Source organism: Ixodes scapularis, unplaced genomic scaffold (assembly GCF_016920785.2).
Source record: "Ixodes scapularis isolate PalLabHiFi unplaced genomic scaffold, ASM1692078v2 PGA_scaffold2__306_contigs__length_199485367, whole genome shotgun sequence".
Classification (NCBI taxonomy): Eukaryota; Metazoa; Arthropoda; class Arachnida; order Ixodida; family Ixodidae; genus Ixodes; species Ixodes scapularis.
Genome location: NW_024609857.1, coordinates 95,196,024 through 95,206,353, shown reverse-complemented (window position 1 = coordinate 95,206,353; position 10,330 = coordinate 95,196,024). Strand labels below are relative to the sequence as shown.

At 46.3% G+C, this 10,330-nt stretch overlaps 1 long non-coding RNA gene across 1 annotated transcript; it reads left to right on the top strand.

Annotated features, from left to right (window-relative positions):
- The first annotated feature begins 525 nt into the window (after positions 1-525).
- LOC120838271 lies at positions 526-9,161 on the top strand. Its single transcript, XR_005715060.1, has 3 exons — positions 526-565; positions 1,926-1,958; positions 8,709-9,161. It is a non-coding gene; the product is annotated as an uncharacterized LOC120838271 (long non-coding RNA).
- The last annotated feature ends 1,169 nt before the right edge of the window (positions 9,162-10,330 follow it).

Here is a 10,330-nt window from a genome sequence, read left to right as displayed (position 1 = left end):
CCTTGTGGACCCTTCCCGTATTATAGTTTGATCACTGACCTCAATTCTAGATTAAGAGGTGAGGTCAATCTCTTCCCCTTGTTTTCCGAGGCAGTGTTGACGAACACTCGTCGAAAAGGGACTCTCGTCGATTCTATCTTCTTGTTTTGTAAAAGCTTGGTCTGCTGGGCAAGTTGGTAATGGACATTCATATTAAAAATAGCGCAAAAGAGACGGGACAAAAAGACGAAGAAGCACACAGGACAAACGCTAGTGTTTGTCCTGTGTGCTTCTTCGTCTTGTTTTGTGTGATATAGAGCTGAAATAAACGCCGTATGGATTACCTTCGTAACACGGTATGTACACTTTGTTATTGGTATGCCATTTTTATTCTGACAGACTGCACGTCACTGTCGAGCTATAACAGTTCGTGGGAGGTATACGTACAACCCCGGTCCAACCTTTCTTTGCCGAGTGTCGCGTCAGTATCGAGTTGCAATCGTAAAAGAACGGTCCCGAAGTGCTTACAAACAGCGCGAATACAAGACTTCCATCAAGCGCGCGCGTCCGCTCCGAGTGTAAACAGGTATTTACGTGGCTCTTGCTGACACTCGTAGTTCAAACGTATCTTTTTTAACGTCGGCTCGCTCCTGCATCTCCGAGGCCGCGAAAAACGCCATCTACGTCGCTTTGCAAACGAATGACACGGGCCGGCCCTTCTGCCAACAATGACAGGGTGGTTGACTTCTGGAGTCTTCACCGGAAGACTCGCTGCACTTCCCAACAGGCATACCGGCGTATGGGACTAGTCCCATGCTGTCGCTGTAGCGCAACATATCTCATTGAATTTCGCTCAGCTGCGATGCGGCGATGAGAGGCGCCGATTCAGGAAATACGTCGGTGACATCAGCGCAGTAAAACCTACCGGCGCACCCCAACTCGTTGCCGCTAACACTCCCATTCTCCTACTGCCGAGAGAACTTCCGGTTCCGGAAACGGCCTACGTCACGGCTTCTTTTGCGGTCAGTTGGAGAGAATGAAAAAGTCGATATTTCAATAATTTTTTGTGTAGAAGTTAATAAACCGAGACGAAAACGGATGCCTGTTCGGCATTCAGTGAACATTGACGGTTTAATGTAAAAGTATTCTGGAAAAAGTAAAAAGGTCATTTCATGGTCCCTTTAATGCATCCTTCATTGTGCGTTCATTTAGTTACCGTAGAATAGATTACATATTTTTTGCCTTTCATCTGTCCGAGCCCGTCCCAGATCCCACTCCTGAATTCACATAATTTATTTCGTCAGATAAACAATAAATTTAAATTTAGTTAGTTTCTTTCGACACTGCTACTAATTGTAAGTTCCTTAAAAAATCAATTGCTGACGGACGAATAACATGTTTCCTTTTTTTAATTATGCACTCTAGTACTTGTTAATTGCAGGCTATAACGCAGAAAATTGAAAACTCATTAATTAACTTTCAGTTACACATTTTTACGATTCTTGTTTTCATTTCAACTACGAAGCTCTATGTTTGTTCTTATGTCAACAAATGTGATACTTTCTAGAAATACATTTGTTACTGTTCCTTTAAAAGTGTGCTTCGATAAAAACGCTTTTTTTAAATATAATATGTAGATAGTATAAATGTTCTGTGTGTGCAGCGCACACATGAATATACGTGTACCAAGCGAACGGTTGTCTTTAGCATTCAAAACAAGCAGTGGTGAAATATAAGCATTTTATCATCGATATTGTACACCCCTGTGAATATCGGCTGACAGGACACACTTGATTCTAGAATGAAGTAAAAAAAATGTTGTCAAAACAAAATAAAAAGAGAACGGTTAGAAAATATGTGAGGAAGAAGGGAAATTCCACTTATAAATTCACTCGACAAAATGTTATAAACTTTGCTCCACGCTTTTTATTTATCTTTTTTTGCAGCACCAGAAACATCGAGGTTTGTAGTGTTTTCGGGTAAGTTTTAAAGTGTCTTCTTGTTGGTATTATCTTAATTTTTGTGGACCGACATATTACCGAGCACGTTTCTTAACTTTCGGCACCCAAACAACAGGGAAACATCGCAAAATACCGCAGCTCATCTCAGACGCACGTAGAACGAAAGCTGATACAGCACTCTTCAACATCACGAGTTGAAATCACACATCTGCCGGCTGCAATGTGAATGTGTTGTAACTTATACTGGAGATCAGTCGTGGAGCTACCTAATCCAAAGGCATCATCCGAATGCGGATAGCTTCCTGTTTCTGACATGCTATCTTGTTTCCCCATATTCACCCTAGTTAATTTTGTAAGTGATATTTTGTTTGCTGCCGGAACCGAAACATCGTTCTCCCTAGTTTTTCCCCAGTTTTCCATGCCACCCAAACGTGACGTCGCCGGCGGGCAGCGAGGCGCGCGGCCGGTAATCTTGTACAGTCATGACTCATTAAAGGGATTTTGAACCGAAATTTGGGTTTCAAAAAATAATGCAGAAGCTGTAGGCGGGACTCTACAATCCCCACAACACTACTCGTAAGGCGATATCTCGAATGGACGACCGTATTATTGGAAAAAGAAGTGGCGAGCGCTTTCGCTGAGCGCTTTTTTTTTTCCTTTCCCATGAAAACAAGGGTAAAAGATAAACTTTTCCCAGCACTGTTCCAACAACCCATCGCGGAGCACAGATTGCTACCCTTTGCAAAAAATATTTCAACCTTGAAGGTGTGAAAAACAAGCTCGATCGCTGGCGCCCGGAAAGCCGCTTCGCTGCTGCCCGGGTCGCTCCTCTGCTTGCCCGCAGTTGGTGTGCACGGGTAGGGTAAAGTAGGAATTTTTCATTGTTGACCGTAAAGAGCCGGTTCCTGGAACCCTTGAGGCCGATGTAACTCGAAAATTAAACAACTTCAAGGAAACATTTTACTTTTATAAAATATTTTGGCTATTAGTTGAGAAAGGGTTACTGATGCGGTCTGCAAATTTCCATCACAATCGAAGACTCTATAAAAAAGATCAAGAGCCATTCCACCTCTGAAGGTGGATGACAATGCAACGAAGCTATTTAGCATACGACACATACGCGACACAGAATTTTGAACAAAGGCACGAACAATCGCCGCCCCAAGGAGCCGGCGGAAACTAGACACGCGCGACGGGACCGCCACCCCGGGACAGCGGAAGGAAACTAGGCAAGCAAGCGCTTGGAACGACGACAAAGAGAGGGCGCGCGAGTTTTTGTTGACGCACATAAAAAATTCACGGAACCGCCTCGCTCTAAGATTGGTAGAGTTTCCCTTTAAAGGGGAACGAAAACCAAATTCCGGAGCTCGTCTCTTTGCTTAAACATGGAGCGGGTTAAAGGGATACTGAGCGGAAATTTGGATTTCGCAAAATAAGGCCACAGAACCGTCGAAAGGGATGCTACTAACTCCAAAACATCACTTATACATCGATATCTCAGACAGATGGCTGTATTCTAGGAAAAGAGAGGCGCGATCAAGCGAGGACTACGACGTCACGATCCTCCTGGAACAGTTGAAAATTAGGGGAAGTGGCCCGGTTTCTCTCCTCCTCGAGTTGCTTCACCAGCTCGAGGGAACGAAGCGAAGAGGAGAGGAAATGAGAGTCGCAACGTCACTTGTCTCGGCAGCCTCGTCGGCCTTGTTCAATCGCGCACTCTACTAAAAATACGTCCATCCGTTAGAGATATATCTGTATGAGTGATGTTTTTGGGTTTTGCAGCGTCCCGCCTATCGCTCCAGCCTTGTTTTGTGAGCTCGAAATTTCGGTTCAGTGGAGGCCACATTTGCGTTGCTCTTTAGCACGCGATTCTTCAAGTACAGCTCCAACTACGGGAGCACCAGACGAGTTTCAGAGCGAGTGTCGCATTTTCTTGTCTCCTTTAAAGGTGTACTCCGCCGATTTCTTCGTAATCCCCGATTTGCTTTAAATTTTGCTAAACTCGCGAAACAACATCGCCAAAATAGTATCCCAAATATTAGGTCAAAATAATTTTTTTTCACGAAGTTATTGAATTTACAATTTTGGTCCTCACCGTGTTTTTCAAACTGAAAGTCTCTACTGGCAACAATGAAAAAGTGACGTCATTGGAAGTGCAGGGGTTCACTCTTTGGACTGTAGAATTTGTTCCCAACTGATTTGAAGCAGTTTCATGGTGTCAAATGAATGCCTTGGAAGCTCGCTCCAGTCCCCGCGCTCCAGCACGGAACAAATAATTGGCATATTCTATTTTTTAGACTACTCGCCCGACTGGCAAGCTGAACTTCCACTGACGTCACGGCCCTGAAAAGGGCGGGTATATTTGGATGTCTGTTTTTGCATCATTTTCATTTGCCGATTTCGCAATAACTATTATGAATTTCACGATATTAAATAGCATTCCAGAAAGGGTAAAGGCCTGGGAGTCAGAAAATATAGTTAGTTGAGGTAGCTCAAAAATCGGCGGAGTACACCTTTAAGTGAGGATGCAGTGTGTACACCTCCTGTAGTGGACGAGAGTTCCTACGTTGTGGAGAAGCGGGGATAAGTCCTTTCTTCAAATGCGTCAAATCTCCTTAAAAAAAAAAAAAAAAAACAAGAACAAAAAAAAAAACAAAAAAAAAACTGGTTTTCGGCGCTAATATTTGCAGTTAATGGGCCTTACATGCAACATGCCTCTCAGCTCCACGCGCCTAGTAGCAGGGTTGTTGCAGTGGGGGGCTCGTGATAATTTTAGGGGGTTTCAGACCCTCCAATTCCCCCCCCCCCTCCGTGCCTACGCCACATGATTCCCCCTCTTTGCAATATCAGCTGATCTTCCAACATCTTATCTCTTTTTGTGCAGGAATGTTTGTTGATAAGCAAGCCTACTACTAAAATTCGAAAGTAATTTGGAAAGTAGAAGTTAGTCGGAAAAAAGTAAATAAAGTAAACTACTAATTACTGAAATAAAATAAAATGTAATTAAAGTTACCAAACTACTCACAAAAGTAGTTAAATCGCAGTAACTTCAGTAGGGTAGTTGACCTACGTACAAGTCTGGTGCCAGTCCGGGTGGGCTGCCCAATTGGGCCCCACTTACAAGTCAAGAAGGTAGGAGAAGCTCCTCCCACAAGTGTGATGCGCCCGTTTCAAATCCATCCGAAGTCGAAAGAATAGTTCCCTGGAAACGCCCCTTGTTCAAAGAGTGATGCCAACTTGTCTCCGACCCCCACTTTCTAAGAAAGCGACCTTTGTATTCATCGGAGATGGAACCGGTCCCCGGAAACTGGCCTTTGTATCCATCGGAGGGGGAACCTAATCCCCCAAAGGTATTTGTTTCCAACGGAGGGGGAAAACTCGTACTCCCTCTCGTGGCTTCCACAACGCTAAGTCAAAGTCGAAAGATAAAGAAGATATTTACAGGAAGACAAAACCCTCTCCCGCGTTTGCCACGACGTCACGGAAACGATGGGACGCTATTGGATGCGGAGGTGGCGGAGGCATAGGCCTCTACATTCTTGACCTGTAACTTACAATAGCAGAAACCGACTTGGGACCCACGTTGACCCTCCTTTCAGAGCCCACTTTGTGCCACTTGGGAGGTTTATGTTTTATTTTCCGTCACTGTCCTTTATTGTGAGGAGATGACCCATACCAAACCCTTTTTCAAACCACATCGGGCAACATTGGCGGTCGCCATTTCTTGGGCACGAGGCGTTTGATTGAATCCGAGTCCTCACCGAGCTCTGACGCAGCACTCGTTATTCGATACGAGCTGAGCCGAATTCACGCCGAACGCTGAGGCAACCCTCGTGACCAATCCATGTTGAGAGTTACACGTGCCGAAACAGTGGCCGTATCGGATGATTGGTGCAGCCGCTACTATGCGGCACCAGCTTGAGAACTCTGGTAGGAAGCGGTAAAACCAATGAAAAATATTTATGGATGCATATTGAAATGTGTCTATTATTCACAGATTTTAATTTTAAATATCGACATAAAAATTATTTTGATAATATTTATTTTTTAAAGTGTAGAACCATTTTTTTACACTTAAGCAATCTGAAAAATGTGATCGTAAGAAACATCATTCGCGTACTATTCGATGGTTCATGTAATTCCACATTCCTAGATTCATTTTATCCTTTGAGAACAATGTGTCAATGAAGCTCTAATATTTCAAGAATAAAACAAGAGTCACAAGCTAGACAAAGGTGTATAGGCAAGGGTCACGATACACTATACTTCAGTGATCCTATTCTTCCGCGTCGAAAATACACACTGCAAGCAAACAGTATCTTACTTGAACAACCAGTTTGCTTCCTTTGAATTCTGTCACCTACGCATACATCTCAATTTATTTGTTTTTTCTGGATGCGGCCTGTTTCTTTGTTCGTTCAGAATGAGTCTTGCTCCGCTGAACACACGTTTTACACGGCACAGGAAAATCTAGAACGAATGATATTCGTGACAACCCCATAAAACGGTCCACTTTTGGTCGCGATTAGTCGGTTAACAGATATGTCGGCAATTAAAGGGCCGTGCAATTAAAGGGGCCCTGCAATCATATTTAAGCGTCTACCTTTTTTTGCGGTTTCCACGTCTCTTGGGGTACGGGCAAGCCAGCGGGCACGGCGAGAGTAACTAAATACCAGTGCGTCATATTTTAACCGGACGACGCGGAAACCTCCTCCACTTACGGGGGCGACCCGCGGTGCCGAAAGCGCGCGATATGTGACGTCTTTGGTCGTTGGCTTACTACTGGTCAGAGCCGCTAAAAGCCTTTTAGTCGAAATACAAAATATAAATTGCGCGAACCGTTTCAATTATTTGTAGAAGTAGTTTTTGTTCGCTATTTTAGATCAGAAAAGAAACAAATGCAGCTTAGAAAGTATGGAAACAAGAAATGACCCGTCGACATACCCGCAACCAAGCAGTGGAAAAGGCGGCGTATACTAGAAAGGTGTAGTGGGATCAGGCACCGACGAGCGGCGAGTGTAGAAAAGTCCCGGATGTACGCGGCGACGCTGCGGTCGTACGGAGTGGAGAATCCGACCGGTTCCGAGCGTTCCGAAGGCCTTCGGCGAGCAGCTTTGGCTTGCAGTTTGGCCGTTTCGCGGTATGGCAGCGCGAAGTGGCTCCCGTTCTGAACTGATCTTTACCCCGTGTTTGCTGTCGTTTGTGGCCAGTAAAGTGTCATGCGGAATTAGTGTTTAATCGGTCGGCAAATGCAATGCGAGCCGCCCTGGCTGCCCGCTTCATACAGCCTATCCAGAACATGCTTTAGTGGCGCCCTCTCGAGCCGTCGATACGTAGTGCATGCGGCAGCCGTGAGCACTCGCTGAGCTCACTGCCTTTCCTCTAGTTCACGGCCACTCAAGCGACCAAGGACGTCATGGAGGAGGCTATTTTTTGCTTGTTTTTGTAATTTTAATTTGCCTATAGCTTTTAAAATAAAGCGAAATTCGAGAAAAGTTTCATTAAGTTCCGAACCTGAGCGCACGTCCAGTGCGCTCAGGTTCGGCGCAAATTAAAAAAAATAAAAAACGAGTAAAAAAGTCCTTGCAGGGCCCCTCAAATGCATTCGTAAAATAATAAGCAGTTAGTCCATCAATTTCACAACCCTACTTTCGAGATGATTACTATAGTCAGTTACAGGTTAAGAAGGTAGCGGCAAATGCCCCTCAAAGGGAATCAGATATCCCTCCGCCACCTTTGCATCCAATAGCGTCCCACCGTTTCCGTGACGTCGCGGCCAACGCGCGAGGAGGGTCTTGCCTTTTTGTACATATTTGCTTCATCTTTCGACTTTGACCTAGCATTGTGGAAGCCACGAGAGGGAGATTAGAGTTCTCCCCCACCGACGGAAACAAATACGACTTTCGGGGATTAGCTTCCCCCCCGATGGATACAAAGGCTGCTTTCAGGGGCTCGGTTCCCTCTCCGATGAATACAAAGGTCGCTTTCTTAAAAAGTGGGATCGGAGACAAGTGGGAATCCATTGAAGCGGAACAAGGAGTGTTTCCAGTGAACTCTTTTTTCGACTGCGGAGATATTTGAAACGGGCGCATCACACTTGTGGGAGGAGCTTCTCCTACCTTCTTGACTTGTAACCGACTATAATACTCCCCCCCCCCCCCCCCCCCCCCCCCCCTTGAGGCTCCGAGGAAAACGCGGCCCACGGATCCTTACATGGCAGGTTCGTCACCCGGCCGAAGTGCTTGTAATCTGACGGAGGCGTATTGCGGAGAAGGTACCTAACCGAGATTTCGGTTGCAAGTGAAAAGATCCCTAGGTGGCAAAAATGAATCCCGATTCATTTTTTGGGGCGTGCCAGATGCCCCCGTTGGTTTTTCATGCAAAACTCCTTAACTTTATTTGAGGCAACCCAAAGGTGTAGGAAGTTGCGCGTGATTCGCTTTGCCTCTAGGTGTGTGTTAGTGCGCCGCTGCTCGCAGCACGCGGAGCAAAAGCTCCCGCTGCAGAACCCATGAGGATCTTTGGTTGAATCCCCATTCCTGCCGGTTTCGATCTGGATGAGTATCGTACAGGCGTGCGGTCGTGAATTACTATTACGTGATCCATGATAAAAACCCCAAGCTAGCGGTGGCACTACACTGGCAAAATGTTTCATTTACATTGGGTACACGAGACGCAATGCTGGCTGACTAACTCGCCCCCCCCCCCCCCCCCCCCCCTCTAAACAAACACAACACACAATTACTTTTTTACGTTTTTTTAACGCAGATGGATCGCACGGCTGTCCCCAGGACCCATGGCAGTGCCACTTGTATTGTTCGAGTCTCAACTGGATCGGCGTCCACGTCAAGAGGTGCATCGACGCCCAGTGTTTCTGCATGGGGACCCTGCCGAAGGCGGACCTGGACAATTCTCCTCAAAACCGGGACTTCATAATCCAGTAATTTTGTGTGCGTGTGCGATATTGTTCCTAGGAGAATAAAGCACCCCGAGGTCCGAAGGTTAGGGTCACTAAATGATCCTCACCGCTGCGGAGCGCGGGGACTGAGAATTCTTGCTTGCATCACAAGTAAAATGAGCAGGAAACACGGAACTAGGGTTTCGTGTTTTTGGTATACAGATCTAGAAAATTAACCACAGAGTCTGTTTTTATAAAAACGGGGAAATCCGAAAGATCCTGATTTCGAGCTGTCATTGGATAAAAGAACGTTCGAGACCGGTTATAAGAGAGAGAGAGAGAGAATAAACTTTTATTCTGACCATTTCACCAAGGTGGTCCGTGCCGGATGGAAGTGATTCCCTCTTCACGAGGTCCCATATGCTGCCTTAGCGGCCTGGCCCCTGGTGACCAACTGAAACTGATCTTCCAGAGTAGGGCTGGACAGCAAGGTCTCCCATCGCTCTTTAGGGGAAAGGGTGAGGGTGGTGGGGGATAGGGGCGGTGGGTGTTCTTGATTGAATCTACACTCGCCTACCATGTGACGAAGGGTTCCTATCTCTTGGCACATTGGGCAGTTCCTGCCGTGTTGAGTGGGGAACATGCGACTGAGTAAAAGGGGGTGGGGGAAGGACCCTGACTGTATTTGCCTATACGCTACCTGTTCCGCGTTAAAGGACCCATGAAACGAATTTTGGGCTGGAGTAAATCAATTTATATTGGGATTTTACTAATAGCACATCGTTCAGTGGGCCAAAAGAACAAAGGTAGAAAGTCAGAAGCCTGACTTTCGCTACAAAAATTTGCAAAACATAACGGACTATTTCGTACCTCCTTCCCTCCGTAAACTCTCCGCCCTTTCACTGTGATACATCCGCGGACCCCGCAGCGCGTCACCGGGCTACTAGCCACCATAACTGGGCCCCCGCAGCGCGTCACCAGGGCCCAAGCGCACGTCACACGACACCGGACCTCACTTAGTGCCTTTACCCCTAAGCTGACATTGCGGTGGAAGCTACGCGCTTGCCGGACCAATCAGCCGCCTCCCTTTCATCACCTGACTTCATTCTCTGCGGGTCGGTATGCGCGAGAGGGCGTGATCACGTGGAAAATGTGTGGCTGGCCCAACGAGCACGTAGCTTCCACAGCACTGTCAGCTTCGGGGTGAACGGGGTGGGGAAAGCAACTAGTCGGAATTGTGAGCGACGGGCTAATCTTCTAGGGGGACAATGGCTGTGTCCGGGCTACACAAGCGAGATTCCGAGCAAGAGGGGACTCCCTTCTTTCCGACTTCTTGAACTGTTTGGTACAATGCGCGATTTATGAGTTGAGGAGGAAAGCTAAACAAAAAAAAGTTGAAAAAGCGGCAGTCTTTACCTTTCCTTGCGGTAGAATGTTATTATTTCCTTGTAGGTCATCATGGGTTGATCTTTCACCTCTTCCACGGCTGTGA